The following is a 14,227-nucleotide window of genomic DNA, read 5'->3' on the forward strand; positions in this document are numbered from 1 at the left end:
TAAATAGAATCAAATAATATTCTTCAGTAACTATCTGTTAGTTAGAATATCATGCAAATAACCATAAATGTATAATTTAAAACTCTATTGAAATCAACTAAGTAATCGTTACCCGGTAATTGCGACATTGTCACAACAATAATTCCAACCGTCAACGTGCATATTTCGCTGCCTTAAGTTGGTGTATTTTACTCTTTCCTTTCAACTAATTGTCATCTCTTGTTCACACATGGAAAAATTAGTTTCACTGCCAATTAAAGAACTCAGTTGGTTTCTTTCTAATTTTTGCGTTTGTTGGTCATTGATTGACAGAACGTGTTGGAAATTAGTGTTGAATGCGATTTACGGAATTCGCATTTTTCGAGTCGTGTGTGTTTTTCTATTCTCATACAGTTATAATAAAGTGTCGAATTTACATGTAAACAGTAAAAACACGAAGTGCTAATAAATCATCAAAATATTTTACGCAATTATTTTGCTTTCATAGATTGTGTCGATTTTTTGTCCTGTAGATTTGTAGGAAATCACAAAATTCGGGTGAAAAAAAGGAGTGTGCCCGTATGATGCATCGTGAATGTGAGTGAGAGTGTATTAACGAAATTTGTGACAAAAGCTAACGCGCGAAAAAAGTGCAAAGCAACGACAAAAATTTGTGCAAACGGAAAAGTAAACGACAAACGTGAAACCGACAAAATATAGAAAAAAGAAACAAAATAGTGGAGCGAAAGCACAATTTCATTCCATTTGAAAAAAATCATCAAATTTTTTAATAAATAAGCAAAGTGTAAAGTTTCTATCTATCTATAATAGGATAGATATAGAATAGTAGGATACACCGATAATACTTGCAGCCGTAGCAAACGTTATAAAAGGTAATTTTTAGTGCTATACAATATGCTGATAAGATTGTTGAATACTTTGGAAAGTGTAAATAATATCAGTCATTGTTTCTATAAACATTTCTACGAGTGTATATATCTCCCGTAAAGAGCATTAATAACATATATGAGGTGTTTGACTGTATTCTGACGATAAACGCGAAGTTGTGTATTGCTTTGATTTATCTCGTGATCGACATGCAGTCGACCAACGCCTCTTAGGGCTATAAAAAATATTTTATTTACTTATGTTCCTACGATTAAATTTCGATTGATATCATATGTATATTGTGGAAAATTTCCGGTCTGGAAATTAATTATCTTTTTAGTATAATTTATTCAAAGCGCTATATATAATTTTAATATGCTGGAAAGCTCGCTTTATAACATCAAAATCTCATTAATGACCATTTCGAAATGAAAACCTTTTCGATCCGAATTACTTTATTTGAAGACTTTGGCAAACGTACTGTTTCTTAAAAAATATCGAATTATTTCTAAATTTTCACAAAAATTATAAAATTTTTAACGAGAATTGTATCATAATTTAACATTTTTTAAGAAACGAAGAATAGAATTAAGAAAAGAAACTTAAATTTTTTTTATCAAGCTACATGTTTTGTATAATGAGTACAACAAGAGAAATCTGCACACAAAGCAACAACCAAAGGTGAATAGAACGATTCCCTACAATATGTAGGTTTGTAACATGTGTCATCAAAAGTTTTTTATGTGCTGCTTTCGCAATTGCTGTTTACCAACTTTTCTGGTTTCGACTGACAACTATTAACCAATTTCTGCCAAAAAAAAAACGGAATTCGTCATAAATGCGTACTACTCACGTTTATGTTTCGTGTTTGGTGCAGATTGCGAGTTAGACAGCCAGCCATAATGTTAACTATTTTTTTTGCCGCTTTTTTTACTCAAAAAGATTGCGTGAGACAAGAATAAAGAATTATTAATGATATGAATCGCTACAACAACAAGCTATTAATTTGCACCCATATGCATGCATTGCCACCATAAGGTCAACCATTAGATAGATAACACAGAATGGTAAAATTAAATTATGTTGGTTTACGCACAAACATAAGTTGCATCCCGTACCAATTTTTGGTGCGAAAATACCAAAAAGTTAGTGACCTATTTAAGTTGACGTCAAAAACCATATTGAAAAAAATCGATGAACTTAATTCGTTCAAGCGTATAACAAAAGCGTTTGCCAACGCATGGTATGGCTTTGTTATATGCAAACAACGACTTGTGGATTGTATGTTTGTAAGTGTGTAATTTCCAATGCAGGCAAATAATCTTTTAACTTCATCAAAGATCAGTATTTCAATTTATAATTGTAAAATGTTTTGTTTTTTACATATCAATATGTATGAAATTGAAGCTATGTTACTCACTGACAAAAAAAATTTTAATCACTGTTTAATTTAAATTATTAAAACGTTGAAGATCCTAAAAAAATTATATAAATATGAATATAAGTGCTCAGCATGAAGAGCTGAATTGATTTAGCCAAGTCCGTCTGTCTGTATTTTTATCTGTATATACGCTAATAAGTCCCTCAGTTTTTGAGATATCGATCTGGAGTTTTCCACATGTTCTTTTCTCCTCACAAAGTTGCTCCCTTGTCGGAACCACTGATATCGAACCACTATAGCATATAGCTGCCATAGAAACTGATCGAACAAAATCCAGTCCTTGTAAGGAATATTTTGTATTTGTGAAGGGCAAGGGCAAGTTAACGTTTTTTCTAGTTTTTAAACTGAATTCTATAGTGGAAGGCAGTGAATAGTAATCAAAATATTTGAGTATATTTATTGGAATAAGATTATTGATAAAATAAAAATTATTATTACAATTATTGTAGAAAACAATAATTTGGAAAAATATTCGGTTAGAACAAATAGCATTCATTGCTTGTTGTTGCATGTATAAATATCGTCAAATCAGTGAAACTTGATTTTTCTCCACAATTTCACACACATACACATTTTTACAAAAATATATGTTTACAGATATAATTAGCAGCTCTGTAGAAATTGAACGACCGAAAGCAAAATCACTGTTTCATGACTCATTTAAAAACAAAGGTACAATACGGGTTTGTGAAAATGCCAACAAAAACAAAATGCAATTTAACTGGCATTTAAAATAGCATTTTAGCATGTTATGCATGCATGCATATATAGCGGCGAGCAATCATAACTGCTTATGCACATTGTTAAGACAAGTTCGAACAGACCAAAAAAAAAAGTAGCTAGTTTTGTGCGCATGTGCAAAGGTAAATGCAAAATACCATGAAATTGCATGATGAGCATGTCTGAAAATCACAAAAAATACAAAGTAGCAACGAAAACGAAACAAAATTGGACAAAAAATGAGTAAAAAATGTTAATTTCAGCCGCAAAAATGCGTATTCACTCATCGGTCTGGTTTAAATGACGCACTCCATTCACAGCTCGTTGTTTGTCATCGTGCATGTGATAAGTTTTTGTCAAGTTTGGTTTTGTTTTTGTTTTAGATATGGCAAGCCATTTGATAGGTTTGCTGCCATAGTGATAATTGAGTTTTGTTAGTGTGGCGTCAAGCGATAAGTGTGTATTTGGCCTTAGGCAACCCCTTATATGCGCTGCTCTATAGCCCCTTGTTAATTGATAGCTGCAAATTAACGGTTAATGTTTCAAAGTCAGTATGCGCATACATATCTACCAGATACATATATGTGAACTATGAAAATGTTCGTGCTACTCATGTGTGCGAAGTCAAAAGGCAAAAGCGTACACGTCAAGGTCTTTGGAGTTGCACTCATTTCATGCTTGAGCTTAAAATTCCTCGCCGTCTTTTTTTACTACAATTCGATTTGCTAAGCTTTTCGCTATTTTATCTATTTTAAACGTAATTTGATTAACACTAGTTTGGTTTTAATTACATTTCTGTACAATTTGCACTTGCTACAACAATTTTTGTGCACTTGCTCGGTAGTGTTTTGTTTTGAAGTTTTTGTATACATATGTATATAAATTGAAGCTAATTTCAAGCATTTGATTTAATTAAAATACAAAAAAAATTAAACTGTTTGTCTTTTTATTGGAAATTTAAATTATTTTTCTGGTTATTTAGCGGGTTGAAATTTTTCCTGAACAAAACGTGACTGACACTTTGCCCTCTCAATTTTTAAAAAAAATTTATTCTTACCGACCATCAACTAGTTTAAATTGGGAATATTTAACCGTTATGTAGTAAAAGATTGAGGTAATCGAACCATTCTAAACCCTTCAAATTGTTTTAAATTTTTTTGTCAAATTTTTAAATGTCAAACTACTTTAGTTTTCTTAACCCAACTAGAAGGTATAATTTTAAAAAAATTTGTAAAATGTGTGAAATTAATATATGCACATATATTTTCCTCTTCTTCCATTCACCATTATTCAATATTTTTTTATTTAATGTATTGCCCATCTGAAGTTATAAAATTTTTCCGTTTTTCTGGCAATTGGTGGGTTTCATTTAAAATGAGCATAATTCAATTTTCGATACCCGGTTCTGTTGTTAATTGTATTGCAGTGAGAGCTTTCTACATGAACTGGGAAAAAATAGTAATCAGAAGGGACAAAGTCTGGGCTACAAGGCGGGTGAGGCAAAACTTCCCAGCTGCTGTTCTCAAGATGGTTTTAAACCGGTTTTCTAACATGAAGTCGAGCCTTTTCATGATGGAACATTTTTGCCTTGGTTCTTACGGGCGTTTTTCGACAATCGCTTCCTTCAATTTGATGAGTTATTGTCGGTAGCGTTCCTCATTAATAGTTTCACACGTTTTGAGTAGCTCATAATACAGCGCGCTCTTCTGATCACACCGAATACTGAGCGTTATCTTGGATTGTCATGAATATTCGACTTTGACCTTGATTTGTCTTAATGGATCCATTCACCAGGCAAAAACGACTTCTTTGAACTGGCTGATTGAGTGAGTCCCAAAGATTCTGTAAGCTCTACTCGTGTTTGGCAACAACCTTTACCGAAAAATGTTTCCAGTTGCTCATCTTTCAACTTTTTTCAGCCTCTCCGGAATCTTCGTCTTCAAAGTCAAAATCAAAACTTTTAAACCACTACCATTTTTGGTGTATTCGCTCAGCTAAAGCATGTTCACCATAAATTTCCACTAAAATACGATGACTTACGGCTGATGACAGTAGATTTCCAACTCATGTTCGGAATATTGGAACATTGAAATAGTAACCAAGTTATGCCATCTCTTGGCAAACCGCAGTAATATATAGTAATAGACCCATTATTTTATACATTTTATACCCAAAAAGGCCTTAACTAGTATACTATAGTATATACACTATACATACATATGCAAATTGAGTTTTTAACACCAAATTCTCCTCCTCGTCTCTAAACTATCTCATGTAGGTATGTGCACACTTTTACAAATGTTTTGGTCAATAATAAAAGCGTGTAAATTAAAAAAAAAATAGAAATTAAAATATTTTCTGTGACTTCTAACATATTTGGTATGTAGTCACCTCACCGGAAACAGCCTTAACACTCATTAGTTGTCACATTTTGTGTTGTATGTACGCTTGCAGAGGTGACAACTTTATATATAGTCAACCAAATGTGATTTAAAATAAAGCAACATAATTAACTGTTCAAGTGGGTTAAAAAAGTGTTTTAATGAGGTGAGCTGCGGCAACAACAACATACGTATGAAAATGTAAACGCTTTTGCGCGTGAATTTTAGCGCTTTGAAACTTCAAACTCTAAACATTTACTTAGTTACTTGAATATACATTACATATGTACATACATATGTACATGTTTAGATAATATATTTCGTTTCATATTCCACGCTTTGTTCTACACTGCAACTAAGCATACAAACGCCACTATCAGTGCAAATAACACTTGGCGGCTGCGCTCATCTGATAGAGAACTCACAACTTCCGCAAAGATTAAGTTCACCAAACCACACACACACGAGCATGTACATATGTATTTGTGTGCCTCCAAGTGACTGCTGTGCAGTTTTGCTTACAGCGTAATTGCGTTTGCAATATATGTATGTATATCTATACTTTATATATATGTATGTATATATATTTCTATTATATTCGCCTATGTATGCTTATATCTGTTCGTATGTAAATATTTGTGCACTTTGCTTTATACCACATAATAGTCTTTCTGGCTGTCTGACACTGTTGGCGGCTCCACTCAGCTTCCATTTATGTGACTGAGTGCCGCCATAGAGGATTTTTGCTGAAATCCATAATGCTCGCGCAGACATGCCTGTGTGCACAGTTTCATTCATCACAATCGTTGTAATGATGCATTGTTTTATTTGTTATTGCCTGCATGCCACCATACCATTATTCTACTTCTAACTTTCTTCCGCTGTATTTTTACTTTTTGGTGAAGTCATTATTAGTTTTCGCTGCACATTTTCTTTGTCTCAATCGTAAGAATTTTATGAAATTCGCGGTGTTTACAAAATTTACAACAGTTATTTCATTGTCGATTGTTATTTATTATCGATAACATAAGGCAAGTTTACACATGGAAAAATTATTTATTTTCTATTTTTTTTGGGGATTCATTGCATAAAATTCTTTTTTTTTGCAACATCTTTCATGAGGGTATAACAATTATATTCACCTAACGGTAGTTTGCCACACCTAATAATCAATAAATTTTATATATCTAAAACTACCATGGCAATTTGTAACAAAATTTAGAGCGTACAATTCTCATATAATTTAAATATGAACAAAATCGGATATACAAATGATCACGCCTAATTTTTATATAGCGCCAGGTTTAATCTTTTCAGTTACTTTGACTTAAAAATAGATAACTTAAACATTAATAAACGTTAGTGAAACGACTTACTACATATGTATGTAAGTATGTCCAGCGTCGTAGAAAAAAAACTGAGGTCTGGGGAAATTTAGAATGCAGACTCTCTTTTCCATCAATTTTGTTTTTGTTGTAGCCGCAGAAAAAAAAGTAAGTGAAGTAATTTGTATGAGTACTGCGAAGTTGCCAATTCTTGGCCAAATAAAAATCCGGATCCGTTCCGTAAACGTAGATCCGACTGTCATGGGAACGGCCTCTCTCGGTCAGTGAGTACGCCTGATATATGGCAACTCTCTTTCAATATAAGGCGAAATCGGCCTTAAAATCCCTCTACGACCACTGTGCCTGTCTTTTCTTCCTTTCTTTTAATTCTTATGAATCCAGCCCTAACTTTGTTCTCCCTTACTTTTTTAGGGTTTTTAATGTATTATTTACATTTTAATGTGTTTATTTTGAATTTTCCTAATTACGTATTTACACATTTCTAACTTCATAAATATTATTTTTTTTTTACTTTTAATTTAAGCTTTTTACATTTTCTTTTATCTTTTTCCTAACAGTTTGTAAATTTTATTAAACTAGAAATTTATACCCCACTTCACATAACATAAATGTGTGTTTCTTATAATTTAATCTTTCTAAAATTACTTTAGTTGTATATTTTTCCAAGTTTTTGTTCTGTTTCGCAAACTTTTACGCAAACTTACTCGTATATTGACGTCATCAGCTGAAATTTATAACGCATTACACGTTTTATTTATACACTCTGAGTCAAATATAAACAGACAAAAAACGTTAAAACCGTTTCAGTTTCTCTTCAAAGTTAAAAGCAAAATAAAAATTAAAAAAAAAATAAAACACTTGGATGGATTTTTTTCACCAACATATTATTTGTTAAAGTCATAAATTTTAATTGCTCTGGAATTTCTAATCGCGCAAATATTCAAAGTTGACCAACATACCATATGCTTTGTTCTGGGCGATCGGTTGGTTTTTGGTTTGTGTTCGTCTGTGCTGGCATTATTGTTTTAGCTTTTGAAGTCTCTTTCTGTATTGCACTCCAATCATAGAAGCTTAAAAAAATTGAAAAAAAAAATTACTTCATATTTTTATAATATTGAAAGTGAAAATAGCCCCTGGAAGGTAGCCAAACAATTTCTTGAATACTATGGAATTGAGATGCACCCTAGAACGGCGGACCGATTTTCCACATATTTTTGTGTTGTTTTTTTTCCTGGGAGCTCTATTTGACAAAGTTCAGATCTTTTGCCACAGCTTCCGAATTCATACTAAATTTTAAAAATATCAACCAAACTCTGTTCGATCGATTCATATGTGAAAAAGCCTATGTTGTCTCTACCGCTCCAGGCTTTTCATCCACGAGTTGCTTTGTTCTCTATAAGATATCGTCGCAAGACCCTTATTGAATGCTTTATTCTGCTCAAAAAACTTCGTAGTACTTTCGTAAAGTTAGATACCTTAATTTTTGCAAAAATTATAAGAAATATTCTTTTTTTTGTGATAATTTTTAACATTAAAAAATCTTAAGGGAATTAAAAAAAACTACTGTATCGATTGTTTTGAAATTTTTAGGGTATATTTATATATATGTACATGTCTCAAGAATACATATTGAAACTTTTCGAACAAATTAAATATTTTTTGAGTTATAAGAGCTCCTCCTACAGCGCTAAAAAAAGGTTCTCCACTGCTGCAGTGATTCCGGCCTTATCCTTGGATGAAACCTAAACATCAAAAATGCTCGTTAAACTAGAAGATATTCTCCGTACAAATCACACCCGATCAAGAAAAATTCAAAAATTGACAAAATGGTGGCGTTTAAAAAAAATTGAATTTCACCCCGAATTTTGGTCGTTTCTGGTCTGCCGAAATTCAATTTTTGTTAACACAAATTGAGATATCGATTTGAAATTTTATTATGTTATTTTTAAAGGTATAAACTATCGAAATATTGAAAAAATCGAAGAGAATCGAAGGAATAAGATTTTTGATAATAATTTCGATTTTTAAGCCACTCTGAACTTGACAAAAAACGACTTTTCTTTTGGGAAGTCGCCATTTTGTCAGAAATCAAAATTTTGACTGGTTCTTCGATGATTACCTGTAGATAAACTATTGTTATAATCAATTTGTTCGATTTGTGGATTTGAGATAATTTTAAGCAGAAACATCTTCCTCACTACAAATCAACTTTTCTCGGCGGTGCTCTTGGAGACCGGCTACGGGATCACGGGAATTAAGATTTTTTTTAATTAATCGCCAATTATTAAAATACATTAAATTCTGTGAATGTTTATTATTTTTGTTTATTTATTAAATGAAATTCCGCTTCAAAGAAAATTCACAAAAAACGCGATTTTTCTGACTTGAAACTGGATATAACCCCTTAAGTCGACTTTTTAACATGTTACTATAGATATATAATTATGGTAAATTATATATTTATTACATATTACGATGTAAATTCTAATAAATGTTTAATTATTTTGCTTTAAGTTAAAATAAATCTCATAACAATTTTTCAAAGTAATTTGTAAATAACTGGCATGAATAAACAGTTATTGCATTACTAAACTAATGTTAAACTCCAAGTACATTTCAGAATATCATTCACTCGAGTCTAATATTATAAGTACATGCGAGACATACAAACCAAAAATAGCATTGAAGTTTGGGGAAACACCTGTTATTTAGTCATAGGCTTTGTTTGTTTTAGTTTTTGTTGTTTTTTTGTTTGTTTTATTATCATTGTATCTTTTAAAGAGTGAATCATATTTATCATATTACGTAAGTAAGTAAAGTAGGGTGAGTCATATGCAAAAAAAAAAAGCTCCCAAAGCTTAATCTCATTGTCTATAATTTACAAACATCAAATGATTAACCATAAAATAAATTGATTTACTTGCGTAGCACATTTGTTGTTGTTTGTTTAGCTCGTTATCATTTAATTGTTGCAGTTTTATTTGTTATTTAACAAATACAGGACGATCAAATGCAGTAATTGCTTGCATTTCTTTATGTAATTATGGAATTTTATTGCTTAAGTAGTTTTATTGAATAAAATTTGAGTCAATATTATAATATTAAGGATAATTATAGGAAATCAATAGTCATAAAATACGTGATAGCGGTATTGGAATGCAATTTATTGCAACTAATTACTGTTTTAATTTATGCTGAGAAAATTCAGAATAAAAAGTCGAAAAAGCTATCAGATTTGATCTGATCAAAAATCGAGAAAATGTGAGAAAAGCGTTTTATGGTTTGTGCCATGTTTTTCGTATATTTAGCCCATCACACTTTTCTCACAATAATACAAGTATTTTTCAGTTTATATAACGAATTATGTTTTGCTTTTTAGTTTGAGGTGCTTTAAAAGCGTATTTTTTAGTTTATTTAAACTTAACTTATTTTAGCATCGTCGGAGATCGCGTATAATTAAAAAAATATGTGTATTTTTAAAATATGTACATAATGTTTTTTTAGGCGTGTGGTTTTCAATGTGGCAATACTTTTTTCGGAGTTCGCCTTTTTTCGGTTGTTCCTTTATTTGTACTTATTTTGTTTTGACATCTCATAAACAACAGACTTATCCCGGATCAAAGTTCAGTGAATGGGCCCAAAAAGAAATGGCTACCGGAACTTAATTTTCACAAGAAAATTTTGTTCAGCGATGAAGCTCACTAATACTACAGTCAATGGGAAACGCTACAGAGCTGTGATTAATAACTTTATGATGCCTGAGTTGGAGCATGTTGATGTGCACGAACTTTGGTTCCAACAAGACGGCGCTACATGCCATTCAGATAACGAATCAGTAGATTTTTTGAAGAAAACTTTTGGTGAGCGCTTTATCTCGCGTTTTGGGCCGATGGCATGGCCACCAAGATCGTGCGATTTAACACAGCTGGATTATTTCTTGTGGGGTTATGTGAAGTCGCTTGCCGACTCAGGTAAGTTCGAGATGTATTTCGCGTTATTGCTGACATTACGGCCCCAATTGCTGCAAAAAGTCATCAAAAATTGGAATTTTATTCGAGCCATTCGCGGCAGTGACTTGGCAGAAATCATTTTTAAAACATAATTGCAAACCCTTATGTTTCTAAAAAAAGCTAAATTCTTGGATTTAACATTAAATCTTGAAAACCATATGTCTAAACAAAAACACCGTTTATAAATACACCCTTAAAATATTTATTAAAACAATAATGCGGTACTTTTTTTTTAAATCGTTGGTTACTATTTCTTGTTGAAAACCACATGTCTGAAAAATACCCTTTATAACTATAAAATATACCCTTCAAATATTAAAACATTGATGCAGTAGTTTTTTTTTTTGTAATTTTTGTGTTCTATTTTTTCTTGAAAACCACATGTCTAAAAAAATACCCTTTATAACTTTATAAATATAATAATATAAAAAAATGGACACTGACCAGTAATGCTGCAAAATAAACTAGTTCGATCATGTATACTTTTTTAACTGGTTTCGAATTATTTTCTAATTCCTTTTTGTTTATATTTCCATGCGCATTTACTAAGTCAGATAAAAAATAAAACTTGTGACACGAAAAAAACAATATAACTTTTTGCGCCATTATTATTCAAACTATAATTAAACTTTTGAGAAGCGAAATGTCTGCAGCCATAAATTTGTATAATTATTGAAAAACCCATACGTATTCGGCAATTTTTTGTAAAAGCAAAAGCAGTTAATAGAAAAAAAAATGCTAAAGAACTATTAATTTTAAAATTTAATGCTGCGACAAAAACAAAAGAAAATCGCAAAAGCCGTTAAAGCGGCTTTGCGGAGCTTGAACTTGCTTGCTTACGAACCGACACGGTGTTCGAATTTCGCTACTCTTCGCTATTTTTTTCTCTCTTTGTTTTGTTTTTTGTGTTTTTATTTTTCAAACCCACAGTGGTATTAAAATAATAATTAATTGTGCATTTAAAATCAGCTTGAAGCGACTATGAAGTCAAAGCCTCAACCACAAAAGCTGTATGTAGCAGGCCTGTTGTTTTTACCATTTGAATGCAACCACCGATTCCACTCATACATTGTTGTAGTTTTCTTTTGTCATTTCTTTTTCTTTTTAACCTTATCTTCTGCTTTAATTATTCCAAAATAGCTGCGTATTCAACTTAAAGAAAATTTTAAATACGAATTTCACACAAGCTCTTTAGGTGTACCCACCACGAAGCGCGTCATTTGACTGTTAACAGTAAATCAAAACCAAAAAAAAACAAAGAAGCAGCGTGTAATCTGCAGAAGATTGACGCAGTGATACACGCCGCCGCAAAGTTGAAGCAGCACATCTGCATAAATACGAGCACCTCTGGAGGCCTCATTATTTACACGCAACGAGACATGGATTGCCAGACACACACGCGAGAAATATAAAAATGAACAAATTGCCAACTAAACTGTTGCTTAGCCAAAAACTACTAGAAATGATGACTCTCTGTTTAGATTTTAATTAAACCCGTTGCGCTTTCTGCGTAATTTCTCGTTGGGTCAAACTGTCATGCAAACATACACACATAAATATTTACATCAGTCAACCATCAGTGAAATGATGACAACCGTTGCTGACAGCTCGTTTCTGCCCCGCTTGCAACTTAGTCGGTCTGTCTGCCACCCATTCAACCATTCAGTTAGTCGCTGTTTTTGTGTTTAATGCAGGCTACGACAACAACACCGAATGGGGCGTGCAAGCTAATTTGTTCTCGTATGCTTCTTGTGTTTTTGTTTTTCCCACCTGAAAGTTCTCTTTCTAAACCTTTAGCCTAATTTCTTAAGTCACTATATGTTTGTGCTGACTCTGCAAGCAGTACAGTGATGGGAATGTTGATAGAGCGGCGTGCGTCAAAAAATCAAATTACAGATAAGACTTCTTTGGCGGTACTTACGAAGTCTGGTGATAATTCAGCTGTCAAATATATGCTACTTGTTATTTGTTGTTAGTTCGAAATATATTAAACTACTGTGTATGGTGTTTTCAATTTTCTAGTATATATTTTGATCGCTTATTTTTATGTATCTATCCCGTATTCTAAAAAAAAATAGATGATTGATGTTATATTTATTTTCGCGAGTTTTACAAGAGTGTGGGAAACATGTTCTTTAACCTTTTTATACCTCGAACAGTATATATTAAGTTTGCCAAGAAGTTTGTATTCCTGCTGGGTGTGGAAATGTTTGAGACACAGAGTTACATATATATAAGTGATTAGCTCGACGAACTGAGCCGATTTAGCTATGTCCGTCTGTCTGTCTGCTCATTTGTCAGAAACGCCGTTATCAGACCACTGTAGCATTTAGCTGCCATACAAACTTAACGATCAAAATCAAGTTCCTGTAAGGAAAACTTTTTTAAGAAAATATCTTCACGTAATTAAGCATGGAGTTTTGTGAAAGGCAGCTTTTTTATTTGTGATGGGTACACGTATTATAGCTTCGGTGCAGCCGAGGTTAAATATTATTCTTATTATTATATCCAATGAGCTTCATGTTTCTTCGGGTTCACTAAAATAAACTTCACAACAAAAGTGAAACCAACTTAAAACTGCCACAACTAAAAATTACTTCTAGAAAAACTTCTAGGAAAACTTGAGATATTTGTAATGAAATATGCATTGACGTAGTTTAAGGCAGAGAGTTATAAAGTGTATTTTTGGGAGAGAGTGTATTTACGTAGAGATTCGTTTGGTTATTTTGGTAAAACATAAATACGCTATTGATCCGTTTAAAAATCATGATGTTTTTTCCCATAAAATGAGTATCGAAGAAAATATTCTTATTGGTTATCTCTGGGAAGGCAACGCCAAACGTTCAAATAAATTATTGCCATAAAAGCTTCTCTCAGCAATATTTATGGGACGTTCAGATGGGTCTTATTACTTTATGACTTCTAATTAATCCGTCAATATCAAGTAGAAGAAGCTCCGTTATGCGTCTAATAGAGGTTAAGGTCATTTACATTTGTTTATATAGTATATCAATCAGTTACGATTTGTTCTAAGTTAGATCCGTGAAATTCATTCATTCTTTAAAACAAATTTTAGGCCTGGTACTATCTTTTCGGCCGTCACTGTAGTACCAAACCACTTGTAAATGCTGACGTACTTATGTATATGTAAGAAAATGGCTAATATCTACTTTTGTATATATCTTCTATATATATATATGTATGTATGTTTACAATCATTATTATTATGCCTGGGAAATTTCTTACGCTTTTCGCGTTTGTATTGTGCATTTTTTATTGTACCTTGTATGCATGGAATACCCGCACTCGTTTGAAGCTACATAGGTTTTTGCCTTTGGCTTTGCGGAGCGACGAGTTGTCTTGAGCTCAAATTAGCGGTAAATAACAATCAAGCACTGCTATTATGTTTTCGCTTTGCCTTTGGCTTAGTTTGAGTTACCACGTTTTTGCAGTTGGTCCCTA

At 32.3% G+C, this 14,227-nt stretch overlaps 1 protein-coding gene across 2 annotated transcripts in view; it reads left to right on the forward strand.

The window, feature by feature from the left end:
• Positions 1 to 340: 340 nt before the first annotated feature.
• Positions 341 to 14,227, forward strand: part of Rala (Ras-like protein A) — a 44,652-nt gene continuing 30,765 nt past the window's right edge. For both annotated transcript variants that reach the window (XR_011396571.1, XM_070110206.1), the window contains exon 1: positions 341 to 872. The gene's annotated coding sequence lies outside the window, so the exon portion shown is untranslated. The remainder of the gene's footprint in view (positions 873 to 14,227) is intronic.

The sequence above is a fragment of the Bactrocera oleae genome, chromosome 5 (assembly GCF_042242935.1).
Source record: "Bactrocera oleae isolate idBacOlea1 chromosome 5, idBacOlea1, whole genome shotgun sequence".
Classification (NCBI taxonomy): domain Eukaryota; kingdom Metazoa; phylum Arthropoda; class Insecta; order Diptera; family Tephritidae; genus Bactrocera; species Bactrocera oleae.